Genomic DNA, 22,086 nt, shown 5'->3' with positions numbered 1-22,086 from the left:
TTGTGGTTGGTTCCTCTGTTGCCCCACTGCGGCCACGGGCACGGGCACTGCCACGGCCACCGGTTGCTGTACCTGAAGTGCTGGGCTGGCTACTCTGTTGGGAAGCCACCTGCTGTGTTCCCAATGATTCTGCTGATGCTGAGGATGGCCCAGCTGCTGATTGGCCTGATGTTGATGGGCCATCTGGGTGCTCTGGGTTGAGAGGGACATAGGTGGTGTTGGCCTCCATGCGGGACAAGAGATTCTGCACCACCTGGTCTTCCTCTGACTCTGAGCCTGCCATGTTTGCAACAAGTGTTTGCCTTTCTAGGACAACTTTAAATACTATTTCTGTAATTGGCGTTAATCAGCTGCAACCTGCGTTCCGTACGGCCGCGTCCCGTACGCCAGCGTCAACCGTGCGGCGCATACGGGCCGCCCCTTGGTGTTGAAAAATATTTTAAAAAAACCTGGCAAACTCAGTAAGTCTGATGTATTAGCTACATGCAGATTCCAACACCAATGACCAAATAAAACTGAGGTCAGACATGACATGTATATTTGAATGTACTTCTGTACTGTGCACTTGTTTGCTATGTAGTACAACTGACACTACCCATTCCATATGTCAATCCAGTCCACCACTTAGCCACAAGTAATCAGTGCTAGCATCCAAATCACATGTGAAACCACTCCAAATTCAGCTTAGATGCTAGCTACTTTTCATTCCACCTCTGTAGTAGGGGCCAGTAGAAGGTAAGTGTACACATGGCAGCATGGCCTAATTTTGGGAAAAGGTCTGCCACTATTTGCTATGTTTCTGCTGCATAGCTTTTATTATAAATTAGCTGTTTAGTACCTTGTTGAGTTAGGTGTAAGTGTCTAGTGATGCACACTATTTCACCTGTTGCTTATACCCATGTTTTGTGAATGTTATAGATTAGATATAATGTGTTTCCATCTTATTTTACACTGTTTAGGATGGGTGTGCGATGCAATGGGTTAGCCGTCTGTTCGGGCGCATACACGCTGTTAGTGTAAAAATGAACAATAAAGTTAATACCAAATATCACTCTGGTCAACCAATGACAGCACATGATTGTTTGATTTGTGCCATTGCTAAGATGGCGGCTTATGGCAGAGCAGCACCTTTTTCGTCAGCAGAGCTGAGGACACTGGTCTCCGCAGGCTGGGGCGTGCGGGCACCTTTATAACGAATAGGCAGAAACGCTCTGCCTATGCGGTGGCCCGCCGCCGGATATACGCACGCACCCAGGTGCGGCGGACCATCGCTCAGCTGGAGCGACGGTGGTCCGACCTCCGGCGCAGGGAGCCAGAGAGGCTTCAATCAATAAGGGCCAGCATTGCTAGATGTGAGTATTTCAACAGTAAATGTGGATTTGGACATGATTGCTTACCTGACATTATTTAATCCACTAAGGTCACCAGCCTGATCATGAGTTAAACATGGCATACAATATATGAGTGCTACTTCCTGTTTGACACCCTGTAATGGTCATAAAATATGTTATTGGGGAGGATTAATGCTTGTGATGCTTACAATGGCCCAAATGTCACAGCATACCTGCCATGTTACAGGCTGTGTTTTGTAAAGGCCACTGAGGAGCTGTTTGCCTGTACAATTATCTGTACTTATAACCTTTGCATTTATAGGTTGATAAGGCTTAATACAAATTACCACTAATTGGCACTTTTTTTACTTTTCCCAAACACAGCCCGTGATCGAGCAAGACAGGCACGGGAGCAGGCAGAGGCGTCCCAGGCCCAGGAGGAGGGCACTGCCGAGATGGGCGAGGAGGTGGTGCCAGAGGAGGAGGAGATTGTGGAGGAGGAGGTGGTGCCACAGGAGGAGAAGGTTGTGGAGGAAGAGATGGTGCCACAGGAGGAGGAGGTTGTGGAGGAAGAGATGGTGCCACAGGAGGAGGAGCTGGTGGAGGAAGAGGTGGTACCAGCTGAAGAGGAGGATGAGGAGGCCTGTGAGGTGGCGCAGGCGGAGGAAAGTGGTATGTATACATAAAGATTCATTATTCCTTTAGTCATCTTCTATTTGCTTTGTAGCACTGGTGATTCAATTGTTTTTTGCAATACTATAAAGTGATAAAACAAACTGGATAGCAACAGACACACTTTGGGGTTAGATAGGGTGGCCAAACCATCCCTTTCATCCTGGACACATATTAATGACACAGGTTGTGCGGATGGCTGTCAGGTCGATTTTAAGTGCCACTGAACCTGTGTAGTTAATCTGTATCCTGGAAGAAAGTGATGACTTGCTCATGTAAGGGTTACATGTCCCTGCTGCTTGCATACAATCTATAGCCTCATATAGGTGAGTAGAGTTTACTGGTGATTGATCTGTGTAAACTAGATTCAGTATGGCATAAATGGAGTATGGCCAGGCGTGGCTTAGACTGGAGTAACAAGTGGTCAGTGCCCCTGGGCCCTCCTCTAGCTAACCAACCCCTGCGGTCTGCATGTATGTTTTGCACCATAATTGTGTGTGGATTTGGTCTTAGTAATGCTTTTGAGCATGGGAGTGGGTTAGTGCTGCAGCTTCCCCTAACTGGCATTATGACAATGATTTCTGGAGCAGACCATCAGCAGGCAAGCCATGCTTGATTGCACAAATGTACTGAGCATTCCTGAGAGTTGTGTAACTCCCCTGCCAGGCTCCATCATATAACAGACACTGAACTTTGTTTGCAGAATTGTGATTGGTGCAGCGCGTGGCATGCTTCTCAGAGTTTAGTCATGGGTGGGTTTGGATTGAGAAGGAGCAGTATGACTGTGAGGTGTTCTACAGAGTAAAGGGTAGAGGGCCAAAATCAGGCTTTCCATGTAGTATGTATGCATGTATGTATAGGTGTAGGTCTCATATATATAGTTAGATATGTGTGTATATATATATATCTATCTATATATATATATATATATATATATATATATATATACACACACACCTGTCAGAATGCATGTTTAAAATGTAGGTTTGACTATGTTAAATGTATGCATGAATATCATTAGTCATTTTTAAATTTGAATTTCCTCCACAGATGAGCCTGCCCAAGCAGAGGAGGGTCGCCGTGGGGCCCTCCTTCGTCTACGAGGCCTGATGCGGCAAATGATGAGCCTCATTGAAAGCATAATTGATGCTGAAAATTAATTTTCATTTTTGTTATTATTGTTTGGGAATAAATATTTATTTAAAGTTCAAAGTTGTCAGTGTTTTTTCCTAACATGCTAAAGTATATGTGTAAGTTGTTTAAAATATTTAAAATAAGCAAAATGTACATAGTGTATATAGATGTATGATAGGGTCACATGCTGTAAGGGTTAATGTGTGTCATGAATGAAGTAGGAATGTGGGTTAGTATAGATGAGCATTTAATTGATTGAAATTGATAACAATCCCTTTTTCAGGAGGTTGCCTAATAGCCTAAGTGGGTCATGTGATCGATGTGTGTACTCAGTACAAAAGTGTGGGATTGTGCGTAAATACTCCGCATCGGGGCGTACGGACAGCTTCCCGTATGTTCTGACGCGGTAAGACCGTGCTTGTGCGGGAAGACCGTGCAAGAATCTGTACGTTTCCACCGCACACGCACGGTTTGTATGTCGCCCGTACACACGCCCTGTTCTTAAAGAGTGAGTCCGTCCGAATGCGGAGGACACGTGGGCGTTTCTACGGACGATGCCCGCACGCCGCCGCACAGCGTGGCGTGCGGACCGCACCGTAAGAATTCGGGAATATCCGCACCGATCAGAATAAGGGTCTTTGTGACTAACTGTTGTCCTGTGTGTATAGTCCTCCTCACGGCATTGCTTTCACTTTCAGGGTCCGCTGGAGAACGATACCATGGTACACGTGGCACTGATAGCGGAGAGCCAGCGGTAAGACCACACCTTTCCCCAGTAATGACCTGAAAGAGAATATATCAGTAACAAGTCAGGGATTCTTTAATGTTTTTTAGGATCAGCCATACAGTAAATACTGAGCAGCGTTTACTTACAGACGCAAGGGCAGCTTATAAAGTGTATTTCCTACCTACGCACATCACAAATAGTCTGCCTGGGTTTTTATTTTGGGCTCTGTCCTATCGGTGTAATTATTTATTTCTGTAATTATCAGCTCATGACATAGCCGAGATCTGTACAATGTCTGCATAGTTACACTGATAGCCCTAAGGGTTTTTTGTTTTTCACAATTAACCCTTTAAGTGCCAACATACCTTTAGTTGTGCTTGAAAGGCAGTGATAGAAGAGAGGGACATTTTAGGAATGGTTATCGGTACAGGGCCAATCGGAATGTGGGGGTGGGGCTTCAGGGTTGTTGGGGGCGGAGCTATGCTAAGTGTCCCGGAACCTTGAAATAAAACATGAAGCATTGTTTCTGCTGTGCCATCAACGTACGAAAACCATCTTCTTCTCCCCCAACCTTTTTCATGTTTATTGGCCTTGTTGGCGTATATACAATATGTTTTTCATTATTACTTTTGGTACTTATGTATTATCTGGGCTCCCATGGTAAATGCACCCCATGTTTCATACCCCTACTATCCAACTACGCATGGAGTTGATTTTACATAGTCTGGCAGAGCCCAGATATTACATAAGTACCTTACTTTTTAATATATATTCTACGATAAGTCAATTTATTTACTAGCCTTTACAACCCTATCCATCATTGGCCTTTTTTTATTAGTATTTTCTTGATGTAGTTGGTTTAGCAATCTATCTCAGACTGATCGGATGTTTCCGTGTGGGGGGGGGGGGGGGGGTTTGCTTTAAAGTAATGTGTTGCCTTTGTCCATTATTTTAGCCTTACATGCCCACATGGGCACCATGCAGGTAAGGCCCCACTTATACCCTTTAGATAGCAGAATGCCGGGTCCAGTCCAGCCGTTTCAACATGGCTTTAAACCCGTTGACATTGCAGACTGGACCCATTCACACTGCACCATAACCCGGTCCTTCCCTCGGCCAACTCTGCAGGATACCAGAGTATGATTCCTGAGTAACTGGACCCTTTTACACAGAACTGCGACCTGGCTAAACGCGGTGATAACCTGGGTCAAAGCAGTGATGTTAAAGGGGCAGAGCCAGATTAAGGTCTAAATGGGCCTGGATCTGAAAATTATCAAGGGCCTATTATGCGCAATAATAGGGGTTGTGGCCAGCACCTAATAATGTGGCAGGCGTGACCAGTGTTTTGGTTGAGTGGTCTGCTCATGGGTGTGTCTCTATTTGTGTAAATACTTTCAACTAATTATATATATATATATATATATATATATATATATATATATATATATTACAAATTCTGACACTCCCAGGATGCAGGGAGATATATTGGCGGGTGCCCTCCAAAGGTGCACCCGCAGGATGCCGATGTCCTAAGATACTTGCGGGGTGAGGCGGAATTCCAGTCCTAAAAAAATACTAAAAGCCAAAACTTGGTAGACAACATTTCAGCATCTTTTATGTTGTCAACTAAGTTTACCACGCCATATACCCCTTATACAAATCAGGCAACACAATAGTAACCCTCTTATATTGTACTTGCCTCTTACACATTATGCCACATGGAATGAGTCAAAATTCACGTTATGCCACACAGATTAAGGCAAAATTCATATTTTTCCACATGGATTGAGCCAAAATACACACTATACCAAAACCAATTGAGCCAAAATTTACAATATGCTTCTCAAACAGGGACATTGCACGCCGAAGGTGCGCATTAAAAATTTACACCATAATGCCCATTACATGTTAAGCCACACACCATAATGCCAATTAAAATTGAAGCTACATAAATGCTGCTTACATACATGCTCATTGCCAGGGGTTCCATGCTCATTGCCATATGGGATTACATGTTCATCGCCAAGGGGGAATACATACTCGCAGTAACTGGGGGACAGCCGCTGCCAGGCAGAAGTGACAGCCATTGACAGCCGGACAGAGTGCGGGGAGGCTGCCCGGCTGTATTCAGAGCACTGCAGGTGCCGGCTATTTGTAATAGTACCCCTTTCACACAAGAAAATGCAGCAGGGATTTACCCGGGAATATGGTCCCAGGATCATGCAGGGACATGAGCCTAGTCCCCGCATTTTCTGATGTGAAGGGGAGAGAAACACCCCCCCCCCCCCCCCCTCTTTTACCAGCTATATCGTTTAACCAGCTATATCTTCGGAACCAACAGACCCATTTACATGAGACCAGTATCTTATTTAAGAACTTTTAAGTGGGATTGAAATTGGTCCCATGAAACTGGGCCATTTGGTTCCAGAGAAATCTGCCCTCAAAGAACATGAGCAGCCATGAAATTACATTTCAGAAATAAAAAAAATGGATTTACCCGCAATATCTCTGGAACCAATTAACCCATATGAACCAGCCTGGTATCAAATTGAAGGACCAGCGATTTGTGTTAGAATGACATTGAACTTTGAACTTCTGTGATTCCAGGGGGGGAACTGTCAGTCGTCGGAAATGGGTGGGGGTGGCGGAATTAGCGGGTTCTATGTTACCCTATGGGGAAAATGTCCCAGCTTTGCTTTGCGGTATCTCCGGTTCCCGGGGGGGCTAGCGACGCGGGGCTGGACTCGTTGGAAAGCCCCAGTCCTCCTCTACAAAATGGGCCTATTTGGAGAGTGGGCCTGGAGCTGTAGCTCCATCAGGCCCATTGTTAATCCGGCCCTGTAAAGGGGTACCCAAACCTTCGTATTACAACTCTGACCACATCTCCCTTCACCTACCGCCTTTCCAGTCTACTGATTTCTTCCTCCCACTTCTGACACCAAGAATTTACACGTGCAGCTCTCACTACCAGACTTGCCACAAAACATTAAATGGGCTTTAAAGAACCGCTTCTTCATCACAGCCTTCCAGCTCTCATCCGAACCCTATTACTCTATGCTCTTCTCTGTCACGTGTCTTCCCTCCCGTTTAGATTATAAACCCTTATGTGCATTTTCTTCCCTCATTTATGTAACAATATCCAAACTTGCTTAGACAGGGCCTAGCCCTTTGGTTCTATTGTAAGGCGCTGCAGACTCCTAGTGTCACCACATAAATAAAGGATAATAATATTATAATCCACCACACCCTTCCCCATTGTTCCTCGGTACCACAAAGAACCATAATTGTCCAATATTTACATATACAATCTGCAAAGTTTCCTGACAATTGGATTGGCCCAGGCCACGGCTGCCATACGTTATTATTATCCGCGGAGTTTGTAGTGACACAAAGTGACGCTTCCGGTTCCAGGTGTGTATTACTGATGTCTGCATCGTGCAGGGAAGATTTATGTGCAGCCTGTCAGGGAGAGCCAACCGGAACAGTAACGTGAATTGTGGGGAATAATCGTTCTAGATTGGTTAGCGGACAACATAACGCCCATTGATAGATCATTGCTCTACCTGTGTTTTGCTTCCTCACTGTAGATACAATTCTACTTATTTGCAATTCTGTTCTTCAAGATTAATGACCCTGCGTTCTCCTCTCTCGCCATGGCGGGCATTCATCTCTAGGAACTGTTTGCAGGAGCCCTAAAAGCCTTATGTTCTACTCGTCACATCTCTATATTATTTATAGGCTGTAAGTAAAGAGTTTGCTATAAAACTGCTCCTGTACATAAAAGACTAATGCCTTCCGTTCTTTAAGAAGGGTGCTAATCTACAGGGCGGGTGTTGGCTGAACCGTTACTTGGAGGGATGCAGTCTATCAATTCTGTAGGAGCGATGGGCGCTCCGTGCCGTGTAGAGGTGAGCTGTCAGTCCATGCCATGGTGCCTCATGTGTCCTGTCTTGTGGTTATTTGCAGGCTTACCTACATCTGGGCGTGAATGAGAAGCTGGGATTGTCTGGAAGACCCGACAGACCGATCGGGTGCCTGGGGACATCAAAGGTGACGGCTGCTGAGATTTCTGTAACCCTGCATCATGTTGTGTCCTCGCCCTATGCTATCACTGCATCCTACTGTAATTCCTCTCTGCCCAGATATTATGGGGCATGGCCATACTGACACAAGGAAGGGCCTGTCCCAAACTAATGCCACAGAGGTATCTATACACAATGCTCTAGACCAGGGGTGGCCAAACAGGTCCTTAAGATCTACCAGCAGTCCACGTTTTCCAGGCCACCTGTGGATCTGTAGAATGTGTCAGTTAGGAATGAATGCAGCATGTTTGAAAATGTGGCAGTTGGTAATGACTGCACCTGTGCTCCAGCTGAGCGGTCTGGAAACATGGACTGTTGATAGATCTTGAGGACCATTTTTGCCAGCCCTTCTCTAGAGTGTCACTGTATGCTGTAGCATTAGGATTTCCTTTTTACTCTAATTACCTGGACCCAGGCCAAACCATGGAAAACATTCCCAGGTAATTATTCCTCCGCCAAACAGTATTGGTGACAGCGCGCCATTCACAAAAGAGGGAGCTGTAACAGAAAGTTACGGGGGATGTATCAAAGTTGGAGAGAGCTACAGTATCAACCAGTTAGCTGTTATTTTGCAAACAAGTAGGTAGATGTACTAAGCCTGGGGAAGTGATAGAGTAAAGCTGGGTACACATATATACAAATGTCGGGCTGTTCTTCCGTTCTGGGTCGGACAGCCGTTCAATTGTATATGTGTGTACGCTGTCCCGTACGAGCGTTAAACTGCAAAAAACTGTCTTGACCGTCCATACTCGGTCGGTCGACGGTTCTTTGCTGTTTAATTTTCATCTGACAGGATGGCCCCATATCGGTACAAAAGTGCAGTGTGTACGCACATTTGACCGATATGCTGCCATCCTTGCGACTATACTGCCAAAGCTGGAACGCCCATGTGGGGCTCACTGCCTAATACTGCTGTACCTGTGTGGTCTGGGGCTCACTGCCTAATAAATACTACCGTATATCTACCTTTGTGGTCTGGGGCTCACTGCCTAATACTGCCGTACCTGTGTGGTCTGGGGCTCACTGCCTAATACTGCTGTATCTGTATAACTGCATGCTGGTGCATACTCACTGACATATATTAATTGCACTCCAGTGGCGCTGTTCTGTGACATAACTCCACAATAATAATGGAGATCCAAAATATGGAGGTTAACAAACAAAGGAAAGATGAAGATCCACTTCCTCATAGTTCTGAATCTGCTGCCACTAGTCATGACATAGACGATGAAATGCCAACAACGTCGTCTGCCACGGCCGATGCCCAGTGTGAAAGCAAAGGGCATGTACAATCGAAACCAAACTTCCGTAAAAGGAATAAAAATATGAAATGTAAATCGTTGGAAGAGAAACTTAAACTTGGCAATATGCCATTTACGACACGGAGTGGCAAGGAACGGCTAAGGTAATGGCCTAACTTCATGACTAGTGGTGCAGCTTCAGGTGACGAGGAAAGTCCTCCTCCTCCTCTCTCCCTGCCCAATAGGAAATTAAAGAGAGTTAGGCTGACACCGACTCAAAAAAAGTCTGAAAAAATTTCAGAAAAAAATTCAGAAAATAAATCTGGAAAAAACTCATCCTTCTAAAGACATATCCCAAATCCCCACGGAGAGTCCTAGGGTGGCGGTGGTTGTGATGCCGGACCTTCCCATCACTGTACGTGAAGAGATGGCTCCTTCCACCATTTGCAGTACACCCTCTGCATATGCTGGAAGGATCACCCACAGTCTAGTTCCAGATTTTATTAGTGAAGGTGATGTTGTACACCAGGAGGAGAATATTGATGTAGCTGGCACTGAGGAGGAAGTTGTCGAGGAGGATGGAGACTTGGTTTGCTTAAATGACTCACCAGGGTGGAATGAGGCACCTGTGGGGGAAAAAGTTGTTGTCCATGGGATGAAAAAGCCCATCGTCATGCCTGGACAAAGGACCAATAAATCCACCACTGCGATCTGGAATTTTTTTTATCCGCATCCGGACAACAAAAGTATTGCCATTTGTAGCTTATGTAAAACTCCAATAAGCAGGGGTAAGGATCTTGCCCACCTAGGGACAACCTCCCTTGAACGTCACCTAAAGATGCGTCATGGTTCAGTGTTTAGTCCAGAAAGTGCGGCTAGCAGTCCAGCGACACCTAAATCACTTGGTCCTCCTTTTGGAGCCAAGTGTCACGGATCACAGAGGAGGACACTACCTGTGTGAGAATTTGACTGTACCTGAGCAGAGGCGCGGAGTCTAACCGTGCCAGGGGTTTTCTGCCAGTGACCCCTCCAAGCGGGATTTGGGCTTTTGCGGCACCTGGCACGTCGGTCGCGGCCCTCTGCCCAGGCTTCTCGTACAGGTGCTGGTTACACTGGAAGTAGCAGTAGTCAGACAAGGGTTTAGCAGGTGCAGGTCACAGGTATAGCCGGGTCGGTAGCAAATAACAGATGGCTGGAGGTACACAGGGATTGAGCAGGTTCTTTGTCACAGGAATAGCCAGGTCAGTACCAGATATCAGGGAGCGTAGTGCAGACAAGGATTTAGCAGTTGCAGGTCACAGGGATAGCCAGGTCGGTAACAGTAAATCAGAAGGCTGGATACACACAGGTATAATGCTGGAATGGTGTGAGTACCTGAGACACTGGACACTGATAATACTATGCAGCACTGGATGACTTCAGGTATGAGCTTGAAACCAACAAGCAGTGAACAGAGACTGAATGAGCAAACTGAGAGTGGATCTCCCCAGGTACTGTGCAGATGGTGATTGCAGTCAGCTGTATAGGCAGGTAACACTGGAGTTTGCAGGATGAGCTTGGTGAACAGGTATTTGCAGGATTGATTACTTGCAGACAAGTACTTAGCTGGAGTGCAGGGAATTACAGCAACTGCAATTATGGGCCAGATAACAGAATCTTTCACTTGACATGGGAGACAAGGAACAGCATGTAGCTCAGGGAAATAACACCTTGCTTCTGGCACCAGTGGGAATTCTCACAGGGAGTATCACTCAGCTGTAGGGGTGTGATAGGCTGCTGAGATCAGCTGACAAGGTGATGTCAGAGTACCAGGTATTCACACAATATAACAGAGTGTGACATTACTCCCCCCTGAATGGGTGGCCTCCGGACACCCCTTGGACTGGTAGCAATTAATGCTTTTGACGACTCTTCTTCCCTCCTCTGGAACGTCTTGATCTACTTGGAAGAGGTGGAATCTCCGGTTCAACAAAAACTGCTTTCCGAAATATAGGGCCACCAGGAAACGGTGCTTCATCCATTACGGGATCAGAATCAGAGTCCTGGTCTAGTGTTAGAACCATGTTTTTCTTTTTGACAGTAGTATCAGAAATGGATGAAGAATCCAAAGAACCAGAATACCTAGAGGAGTCGTCATGAAGAGAGACCAAGGAAGCAACCCCGAGTCTCAAAATAGCAGACTGTGGACCTGGTACAGATCTTGATGCTTTTGGAGCAAACCTTTGTAGAACTGCTTCAGTAAAAGCTGAGAGATCTTCTAAAATAGGATCCTTGGTCTCTATGAGTGGGTTAGCCCAATCCAAAGCCTTACCCCTAAAGGCCAAAAGGAAATATTTCACAACCTTGGAAGAAGAAAGCGATATCAGCAATCCCGAATCCACATCGGCAAGATATTGACGAACCAATGCATAAAACTGATCCAGATCTCCATCGAAATAAACGGATGGTCGACCATCCTCTAAACTTCTAGGCAAAGAATCAAATGAAGAGTCCACAACTGCTGGAATATTATTCATTTCAGAAAACTTTACTTCTTTTTTGGGACCCAGTATGGGAAGGTTTCCACTTGACTGTATAGACAGAACTGAACTAGGACTGGAGGCACTGGAGTCACTTCCTGAAACTGCCAACTCAGACATCTCCCCTGGCATTAGAAGCTCAGCTGCCCATCCTGGAGAAAAAAAATCATACACCCCTTCTGGAGTTACAAATTCAGATGCCCTTCCTAGGTCTACAAGACCAGATACCCTACTGGGACTGGAGATCTCTCCTGGGGCATGGCATACTGTGACCCCTCCTGGTGCATGGCACACTGATCCATCTTGGAGCACGCCACACAATGATCCATCTTGGGGCACGCCACACAATGATCCATCTTGGGACACCATACTCTGAGGGCGCTCTTGGGGTATGATGCTCTGAGGCCCCTCCTCGGGCTGGAAGGCCAGAATCCCCTCTTGGGGCTGGATTGGCAGAGCCCCCTCTTGGGGCTGGATTGGCAGAACCCCCTCTTGGGGCTGGATTGGCAGAACCCCCTCTTGGGGCTGGATTGGCAGAACCCCCTCTTGGGGCTGGATTGGCGGAACCCCCTCTTGGGGCTGGATTGGCGGGACCCCCTCTTGGGGCTGGATTGGCGGAACCCCCTCTTGGGGCTGGATTGGCGGAGCCCCCTCTTGGGGCTGGATTAGCGGAGCCCCCTCTTGGGGCTGGATTGGCGGAGCCCCCTCTTGGGGCTGGATTGACGGAGCCCCCTCTTGGGGCTGGATTGACGGAGCCCCCTCTTGGGGCTGGATTGACGGAGCCCCCTCTTGGGGCTGGATTGACGGAGCCCCCTCCTGGGGCTGGACTGACGGAGCCCCCTCTTGGGGCTGGACTGACGGAGCCCCCTCTTGGGGCTGGATTGACGGAGCCCCCTCCTGGGGCTGGACTGACGGAACACCCTTTTCAGAACCGGGTTTTTGGCCTTGGAACCGATCATCGATAGAAACATCGGTCATTCCTCCTGATGTTGCAGGAACAGATTTCCCACTGACTTTAAGAGATTTGAAAACTCTCTTTTGAAGTCCAAACCGGTAATTGGGTGCTTTTGTCACAGGACCCCAATCTTGAACTTGAATTCCTCTTTGGACACTCTCCTTAACACCCATAGTCTGAATGGTGCAAACTGGAACTGATGAGGACCCTCGAGATGTTTTATCACTGATGCCATTACTCTGATTCCTGGATTTGCGCAGGGAGCAATTCTCAATGAAATGATCAGGACCCGCACAATAAAGACCAAGTTGCAATTCCTTGCGCCGTTGGCGTTCAGCTTCCGACAACTTGGGCCTTAGAAAGCTCTGATGCCTCTCTCTTTTCTGTCCAGAGAACGTTATCTCAGTTTTTAGGGCTCCTAAATCAACAGACTCCTTAAATGCAGTGCCTTGCGCTGGGGTTTTAATGGAATCAGGCATTTTTTCAAAAAGTTCTGGTAGAAACTGAATAATCCTGATTAATATCTTTTGCAGCTGCTCTAACATCTGCCCAAAAACTCTCAGTCTCACAGAAGTCTGGATACCTGGTGACTGGAAGGTCTGTGAATAATTGTGAGTGGTCCCTTTAACTGAGTCATCTGTTTTCAGATTACCAGCAAATTCATTGGAAAAGACTGGAGGAATGCAAGGGTTAACTGAGTCAGCAAAAAGTCTTTGGGACTGAGAAGCCATGGTAAAACAATCAGCTAAATAATGCAACATGGATGCTTGCGACCTCTCACATATCTTCATTAAGTCCACATGAAGGTCTGTCACCTGGGTCTGACCAGCAGTGTCCATTTTTATTAGGCCAGAAGCAATCTGTCACGGATCACAGAGGAGGACACTACCTGTGTGAGAATTTGACTGTACCTGAGCAGAGGCGCGGAGTCTAACCGTGCCAGGGGTTTTCTGCCAGTGACCCCTCCAAGCGGGATTTGGGCTTTTGCGGCACCTGGCACGTCGGTCGCGGCCCTCTGCCCAGGCTTCTCGTACAGGTGCTGGTTACACTGGAAGTAGCAGTAGTCAGACAAGGGTTTAGCAGGTGCAGGTCACAGGTATAGCCGGGTCGGTAGCAAATAACAGATGGCTGGAGGTACACAGGGATTGAGCAGGTTCTTTGTCACAGGAATAGCCAGGTCAGTACCAGATATCAGGGAGCGTAGTGCAGACAAGGATTTAGCAGTTGCAGGTCACAGGGATAGCCAGGTCGGTAACAGTAAATCAGAAGGCTGGATACACACAGGTATAATGCTGGAATGGTGTGAGTACCTGAGACACTGGACATTGATAATACTATGCAGCACTGGATGACTTCAGGTATGAGCTTGAAACCAACAAGCAGTGAACAGAGACTGAATGAGCAAACTGAGAGTGGATCTCCCCAGGTACTGTGCAGATGGTGATTGCAGTCAGCTGTATAGGCAGGTAACACTGGAGTTTGCAGGATGAGCTTGGTGAACAGGTATTTGCAGGATTGATTACTTGCAGACAAGTACTTAGCTGGAGTGCAGGGAATTACAGCAACTGCAATTCTGGGCCAGATAACAGAATCTTTCACTTGACATGGGAGACAAGGAACAGCATGTAGCTCAGGGAAATAACACCTTGCTTCTGGCACCAGTGGGAATTCTCACAGGGAGTATCACTCAGCTGTAGGGGTGTGATAGGCTGCTGAGATCAGCTGACAAGGTGATGTCAGAGTACCAGGTATTCACACAATATAACAGAGTGTGACACCAAGTGCCTGAAAAACACACCACCAACTCCCTCCTTGACAAATTCCTCCTCGATCCGGATAGGGGGGAGTCCTGCAGTCCATCTCACCTGCATGAATGACTCCATAGATTCCTCCGGAGGATCCTGCAGCGCTACGCCTACTACTACTGCCGCTGCTGCTCCTGGAAGTCAGTCATCATCCCAGAGGGGAAGTCAGTCATCATCCCAGAGGGGAAGTCGTAAGACCGCTACGTCTTTCACTAAGCAATTGACCGTCCAACAGTCATTTTCCATGAGGATGAAATACGACAGTAGTCATCCTATGGCAAAGTGGATAACTGTGGCCTTGACAGCTATGTTGGTGTTAGACGTGCGTCCGGTGTCCGCCATCAATGGAGTGGGATTTAAACGGTTGATGCAGGTATTGTGTCCCCGGTACCAAATCCCGTCTAGATTCCACTTCACTAGGCAGGCAATACCCGCGATGTACAGGGAGGTCAGAAAAAGTGTCCTCAGTGCCCTGAAAAATGCGGACAAGTGGATCAGGGCAAACTAAGGACTATATGACTGTGACAGCCCACTGGGTAGATGCATCGCCTTCTGCAGCAGCAGCAGCAGCATCTCCTGCATGCCAGCTCCTTCTTAGGCAGGCTACTCTGTGTATCACCGGTTTCAAGAAGAGGCACAACGCCGACAACCTCTTCGAGAAACTGAGGGAAATCATCTCCCTGTGGCTTACCCCCCTTAGACTCTCCTGGGGATTTGTGGTGTCGGACAACGCCAGTAACATTGTGCGGGCATTAAACATGGGCAATTTCCAGCACGTGCCATGTTTTGCCCACACAATAAATTTGGTGGTGCAGCATTTCATAAAAAATGACAGGAGTGTGCAGGAGATGCTTGCAGTGGCACGCAAAATTTGCGGACACTTTCGGCATTCTGCCACTGCCTGCTGGAGCGGGAGCAAAAACTCCGTAACCTGCCCTGCCATCAGCTGAAACAAGAGGTGGTGACGCGCTGGAACTCCACCCTCTATATGCTGCAGAGGATGGAGGAGCAGCAAAAGGCCATTCAAGCCTACACGGCCACCTACGACATAGGCAGAGGAGAGGGGTTGCACCTGACTCAAGCGCAGTGGAGGCTGATTTCCGTGTTGTGTAAGGTTCTCCAGCCGTTTGAAGTAGCCACACGTGAAGTCAGTTCCGACACTGCCTGCATTAGTCAGGTGATTCCCCTGATCAGGCTGTTACAAAAGCAGCTGGAGAAAGTGGAGGAGCTAAAGCGGAGCGATTCCGCAAAGCATGTTGCTATTGTGGATGAAGCCCTCCATACGCTTTGCCAGGATACGAGGGTGGTCAGTCTGTTAAAGTCAGAGGAATACATTTTGGCCACAGTGCTCGATCCTCGGTTTAAAGCGTATGTTGTGTCTCTGTCTCCGGCTGATACAAGTCTACAAAGGTGCAAAGACCTGCTGGTCAAGAGATTGACATCTGAAGGGGACCGTGACACGGCCCCAGCTCCTCCTTCTTTTTCTCCCACACCTGTGCCTGTGAGGAAACAGCTGCGATTTCCCACACAACCCGCTGGCGGGGATGCAGGGCAGGCAGGAGGGAGTTTGGACATCTGGTCCGGACTCAAGGACCTGCCAACGATTGCTGACATGTCTACTGTCGGTGCATTGGATGCTGTCAACATTGAAAAAATGGTGGATGATTACTTTGGTGACAGCATCCAAGTAGACATGTCAGACAGTCCTTACCTGTACTGGCAGGAACAAAAGGCAGTTTGGAAACCCCTGTACAAACTGGCTCTATTTTACCTGAGTTGTCCCCCCTCCAGTGTGTACTACGAAAGAGTATTCAGTGCAGCGGGGAACCTGGTCAGTGAGTGGCGAAGGAGGTTGCTGCCGAAAAATGTTGAGAAAATGATGTTTATAAAAATGAATGATCACTTATTCAATGAAGACCAGGAATTGCCTCCAGAGATTATAACGGGACCTGTGATTGTGGAGTCCAGCGGGGACGAATTGATAATCTCTGAGAATGAGGAAGTACACACTGAAGGGGGCGAGGAATCAGAGGAGGAGGAGGAGGATGATGATGAGTGACGATGACATCTTGTTGCTGTAGAGCCAGTTTATGCAGGGAGATATTATGAATTGTTATTTTGGTGTGGGGGCCCAAACAAACCAATCATTTTAGCAACAGTTTTGTAGGCCCTGTCGCTGAAATGTTTGGTTTGTTAAAGTGTGCATGTCCTATTTTCGCAACATAAGGGAGGGCCCAAGGAGAATTCCATCTTGCATCACCATTCATTATTCCTACTGCTGAGAGTCATTCATATGTGGGACTTGTCTTTTCAATGCATACAACTGTTTGCATTCCACTTGATTGCTGCACCTTCATGGGTGAGAATGTGATCTCCCTGACCTGGGGGAGTCAGGGCTGGGGCAGGAAGGCTGCAATGAAACTTCTTTTTGGGCGGCTAAACTTTTTTGTGGGCGGCTGCAATGAAACTTCTTTTTGGGCGGCTAAACTTTTTTGTGGGCGGCTGCAATGAAACTCCTTTTTGGGGCGGCTAAATTGTTTTGTGGGCAGCTGCAATTACATTTCTCTTTGGGCGGCAAAACTTTTTTGTGGGCGGCTGCAATGAAACTTCTTTTTGGGCGGCTAAACTGTTTTGTGGGCGGCTGCAATTACACTTCTTTTTGGGCGGCTGCAATTACACTTCTTTTTGGGCGGCTAAATTTTTTTTACCTGTCTGGTCTGGTGCCCACTGCTGAGAGTCATTCGTATGAGGGACTTGTCTTTGAAATGCATATAACTGTTTGCATTCCACTGATTGCTGCACCAATCACCCACTGCTGGCTGCAGCTCTCACCCTGCATTAATTTGGGAGTCTGCCACTGCAGCCTTTTTTTTTGGAGCCTTGAAACTTTTAGGGATGCTGTACTAGCCGACACCTTTAGGTGGACTCTGGTCTGTCTTGTATCAAGCACAGTGGTCTCGTGCAAGAGATTGTTCTCTGTCCTCTTTTAGAATTGTGTCACCATCACCATCTTCATGGGTGAGAATGTGATCTCCCTGACCTGGGGGAGTCAGAGCTGGGGCAGGAAGGCTGCAATTACACTTCTTTTTGGGCGGCTAAACTTTTTTGTGGGCGGCTGCAATTACACTTCTTTTTGGGCAGCTAAACTGTTTTGTGGGCGGCTGCAATTACACTTCTTTTTGGGCGGCTAAACTGTTTTGTGGGCGGCTGCAATCACACTTCTTTGTGGGCGGCTGCAATTACACTTCTTTTTGGGCGGCTGCAATCCCACTTCTTTTTGGGCGGCTAAACTTTTTTGTGGGTGGCTGCAATTACACTTCTTTTTGGGCGGCTAAACTTTTTTGTGGGCGGCTGCAATTACACTTCTTTTTGGGTGGCTACACTGTTTTGTGGGCGGCTGCAATTACACTTCTTTTTGGGCGGCTAAACTGTTTTGTGGGCGGCTGCAATCACACTTCTTTGTGGGCGGCTGCAATTACACTTCTTTTTGGGCGGCTGCAATCCCATTTCTTTTTGGGCGGCTAAACTTTTTTGTGGGTGGCTGCAATTACACTTCTTTTTGGGCGGCTAAACTGTTTTGTGGGCGACTGCAATCACACTTCTTTTTGGGCGGCTAAACTTTTTTGTGGGCGGCTGCAATTACACTTTTTTTTGGGTGGCTGCAATTGCACTTCTTTTTGGGCGGCTGCAATTACACTTCTTTTTGGGCGGCTAAACTTTTTTGTGGGCGGCTGCAATTAAACTTCTTTGGGGGTACAGGGGTATCCTGTAGTGGGCTGCCACACATTTTTTTTTTTTAACATAAAATTTTTATTGGTTTTACACATTAAATTGCAATAGGGTGGGATAGTACAGGTATTAGGGGGGAGGGGAAATAAAAGGGGGGCACACATTAAAACAAACATTCGTTAACAAGTCTATAAACCTATTACTATAGAGACTTTTCATATACAGAAATTGGCATACGTAGTTGAAGCTATTGTGGAAAGAACAACATATTGATAGTAATCAGAGTATGGATTCTGTCATGGCCTGTCATAATTTAGAGGTCCAGTATTCAGTCCAGCTAAGCCATTTTTACAGGATAACCACAGGTGCATATATAAAGGTGTATACCGGTTTCAAGTGACCAAGTGCTCCAAGGTGCGTACCGTACTCACTAAGAACTAGGAGTTTCATAAGCATATAAAGGTATCTTTATAGCTGTGAATTCCCAGCCAAACACAATGACAATGTTTTTGGTGGCCCCTAAATGCTTCGTACCGTACTCACTGCTGTTGCAGGTGTAATACACTCATAAAGGTATCTTTCCGTGGAGCCAATTCCCTCCCACTCCACTCTCAGTAGATGGCAGTATGTGGTTCGCCAAAAACACAAAAGGAGGATCGGTCTCAGTAAAAAAGTTTAATAGAACAGCTTGTAATGTGGCCAAGCAGTACCTTGTTCATTCAGATTATTCACGATTTGGCAAAATAAAATGTCACCAGCATCGTGAATAATCTGGAGCGGGGCATAGTTAGCTTGGATTAAATCCCCAGTTGAAGGGGTGATGTGAATTCCCAAGTATTTAAGGCTACTGGTTTGCCAGGAATATTGGTACTTGGTTCTTAGCGTTTGTAGGAGGTCAGCGTGGTAGTTTATAGGAAGGGCCTCAGTCTTGGGTCCATTTAATTTGTAATAAGATATTGCGGAGTATGCATCTAGGATCTTATGCAGGTTGGGCAGGGAATACTCTGGGTCAGTGAGGGCAAGTAAGACGTTGTCCGCAAATAGACATATTTTATACGTCACGCCCGATAACTCCGGGCCTTTAATGGTGTTTGATGATCTTATAGTCTCGGCTAGTGGTTCGATAGCAAGTGCAAACACTAGGGGAGACAGGGGGCAGCCTTGGCAAGTTCCATTGGAGATTCTGAAGGAGGAGGACAGCAGACCGCTCACAAACACTCTGGCTGATGGGGAAGAGTATAAGGCAGACATGGATGTCAAGGCACGTCCCGTTATTCCGAATTTACGCAGAACCGCATGTAGATAGCCCCAGTGTAGTCTGTCAAAGGCCTTCTCAGCATCTAGGGACAACAACAGTAATTGTTCACCCGACCCCGAGAAGGCCTCAACTAAATCAATTATTCTCCTAGTGTTATCCGGGGACTGTCTACCTGGTACGAACCCCACTTGATCCTGATTAATGAGGGTTGGGAGCAGGGGATTGAGTCGGTTAGCTATCAATTTGGCAAAAATTTTATGCCAAATTAAGCAATGCTATGGGTCGGTAATTGGTTATAATAGCGGGGTTCTTTCCTGGTTTAGGGAAAGCAACTATCCTAGCTTCCAGCATTTCTTTTGGGAAGCTACCTAATGTGGAAGCTTCATTGAACATTTGGGCCAAAATAGGGGAAATGGTATCTTTAAAACGGGAGTAAAGTTTGTTAGTGTAGCCGTCTGGGCTGGGGGCTTTTTCGGCCGGGAGTGACTCAATAACTTTGTTGATCTCCTCCACTGTCCAGGGCTGTGAAAGTGAGTGGAGGGCATTCATGCTGAGGGAAGGGAGAGTTATCTGTGCTAGGAATTGGTCTATATCGGAAGTTGAGGGCTGTGGGGTTGTCGGGTCTGCCGACAGGTTGTAGAGGTTAGAGTAATATTCAGCAAAGGCATTAGCTATGTCCGCTGGGTTAGACACTTTAAGGCCTCTGTCGTCTATGATTGATCGTATTCGGTCTTTGGCAAGTTTTCCCCTTAGCTTTCTAGCAAGGAGTCTACCAGCTCTATCGCCTTGTATGTAAAATTTTTGTTTCAATTTAGATAGGGATCTATATACTTCCTGTAGGGCTATAACGTTCCATTCCTCCTGACCCGCAGGAGGTCTTTATAAATCTTAGAATCAGAGGGGGACATTTTGTGCTTGGCCTCCAAATCTGCCATTCGGGTTTCTACGTTTATTCGGTGGGCGGCTGTTCTCTTGCGTATGCGGGCGGCCGCCTGAATCGCAGAGCCCCGGACAACTGCTTTTAGCGCGCACCAGAATGTGAATTGTGACGTGTCATCTGGTGAGTTGGTTTCTAGATATTGGGAAAGGGTTTCAGCGATAATCTGCTGTGCCTCCGGATCTACCAGGAGATACTCGCCAAGGCGCCAGGGGCTAGGGGGGGTCTGAACAGAGGACAAATTCCAATGTATACATAATGTGGTGTGGTCCGACCACGTAACTGGCAGAATGGAAGCTTTAGTTATCTGTTGTAGGGCCCATTTGTCTGTAGAGATCGAATTTGTGTATAATTCTCCGGAAAGCGGAGGACTGAGTGGGCTCTGAACGGTTACCGTGTTTATTATGTTTTACTGTTTTGTCAATAGAGGGATCCACTACTAGGTTAAAGTCTCCCAGAACCATGAGTAACCCCTTCCGACATGTTGAGAGAGTGTTACAGAATTTCCTTAAAAAAGGGAGTTGTTTGGAATTAGGGGCATAGAGAACAGCCAATGTTACTTGTTTACTGTTCAGTTTCCCGGTGACAATGAGGTATCTGCCCTCCCGGTCGGCGAACTGTTGTTCCAGTACAAAGTCGCAAGACCTGGAGATCAGAAGGGCGACACCCGCCTTTTTACTAGGCCCATTGGATTGGTAGCAATGGGGATAGGAGGGGCTGGAGAATTGGGGAGGGGATGATTGGAGGAAGTGAGTTTCTTGGAGAGCGACTATATGGGCTTTCTGTTTACTAAAGTACTTCAGGGCCACCTGTCTCTTGTTAGGCGAGTTGAGGCCTTTGACATTCAATGATAGCAGTTTAACCATTTAAACAGTAAGGTAAGCATGTTGCTTCACAGCCAAATCTCAACATGTAATAGTAGAACAACAGTGTGCATTTTAAAAGTAAATAAAATAAGAAGGGTATATATAAGTGAACCAGGTAAGCAAGGGGAGGGTTGAAAGGGGTAAAATAGCTCCATAAAGGGGCTAACGAGGGCCACCAGTGTAGGTGACACAGTAGGGGCGTGAGGGGATAGCTAACACCGCCAACACTCCTGTGGAAGCCTAGGGGAAGAGATGAAACATAAAAAGGGCGGAAAGACGGTCCTGTGCCGTAGTAACCCCAGACCCCGTAATCCGGGGGAAGAGTTCCAACTGCCAATATAATGTTTGAGCCGTGGTGGGTATTTGTAGGCCTTAAAGACTTGCTCTATTCTGTAGGGGGGCCACGGCACAGGACTCGCCAGAAGTTACTATATAACAATATTAAACTAAACTAAGCAGCAGCATGTAAGCCAACTGAGCCATAGAGGTCCCAAGCAATTCCCGGCCACACAACCTGAGTAAAGACGTCTGTTAGAGAGAAAGCATAAAGTCAATTATAGAGCGTTTTAAACTATCCTATAATAGGCAACCATTAAAGGTGAGAGACCGGGTCATGTCCCGGGACATGGCGTACTGTTAATTGGACCCGCCTGCCACCGACCAGTCCCGTGTGAGGCGCAAGTCTTCAGGGCTCCTCGCAGAGCCTACTTCTAGTTTCCAGGAAGCCAGAAACTGTAATCCCTCAGAAGGTGTAGAAGCAACAAAAGTAGAGCCATTTCTCCGGATGAGTAATTTTGTGGGATATCCCCATCTGTAGGGGATGTCCGCTT

General features: G+C 47.0%; 1 protein-coding gene across 2 annotated transcripts in view; it reads left to right on the top strand.

Moving 5' to 3' along the window:
• Window positions 1-22,086, top strand: part of LOC146045333 (phosphorylase b kinase regulatory subunit alpha, skeletal muscle isoform-like) — a 219,166-nt gene that overhangs the window by 179,649 nt on the left and 17,431 nt on the right. Inside the window, exons 8-9 of one of the 2 annotated variants that reach the window (XM_083164099.1) lie at window positions 3,836-3,891; window positions 7,831-7,914. The gene's annotated coding sequence lies outside the window, so the exon portion shown is untranslated. The remainder of the gene's footprint in view (window positions 1-3,835; window positions 3,892-7,830; window positions 7,915-22,086) is intronic. The other variant, XM_083164100.1, reaches the window with a different exon arrangement.

Source organism: Crinia signifera, chromosome 11, assembly GCF_055691185.1.
Source record: "Crinia signifera chromosome 11, ASM5569118v1, whole genome shotgun sequence".
In the NCBI taxonomy this organism is placed as follows: domain Eukaryota; kingdom Metazoa; phylum Chordata; class Amphibia; order Anura; family Myobatrachidae; genus Crinia; species Crinia signifera.
Note: the sequence above shows the minus strand (reverse complement) of the source record. Positions and strands in the feature narration are given on the sequence as shown.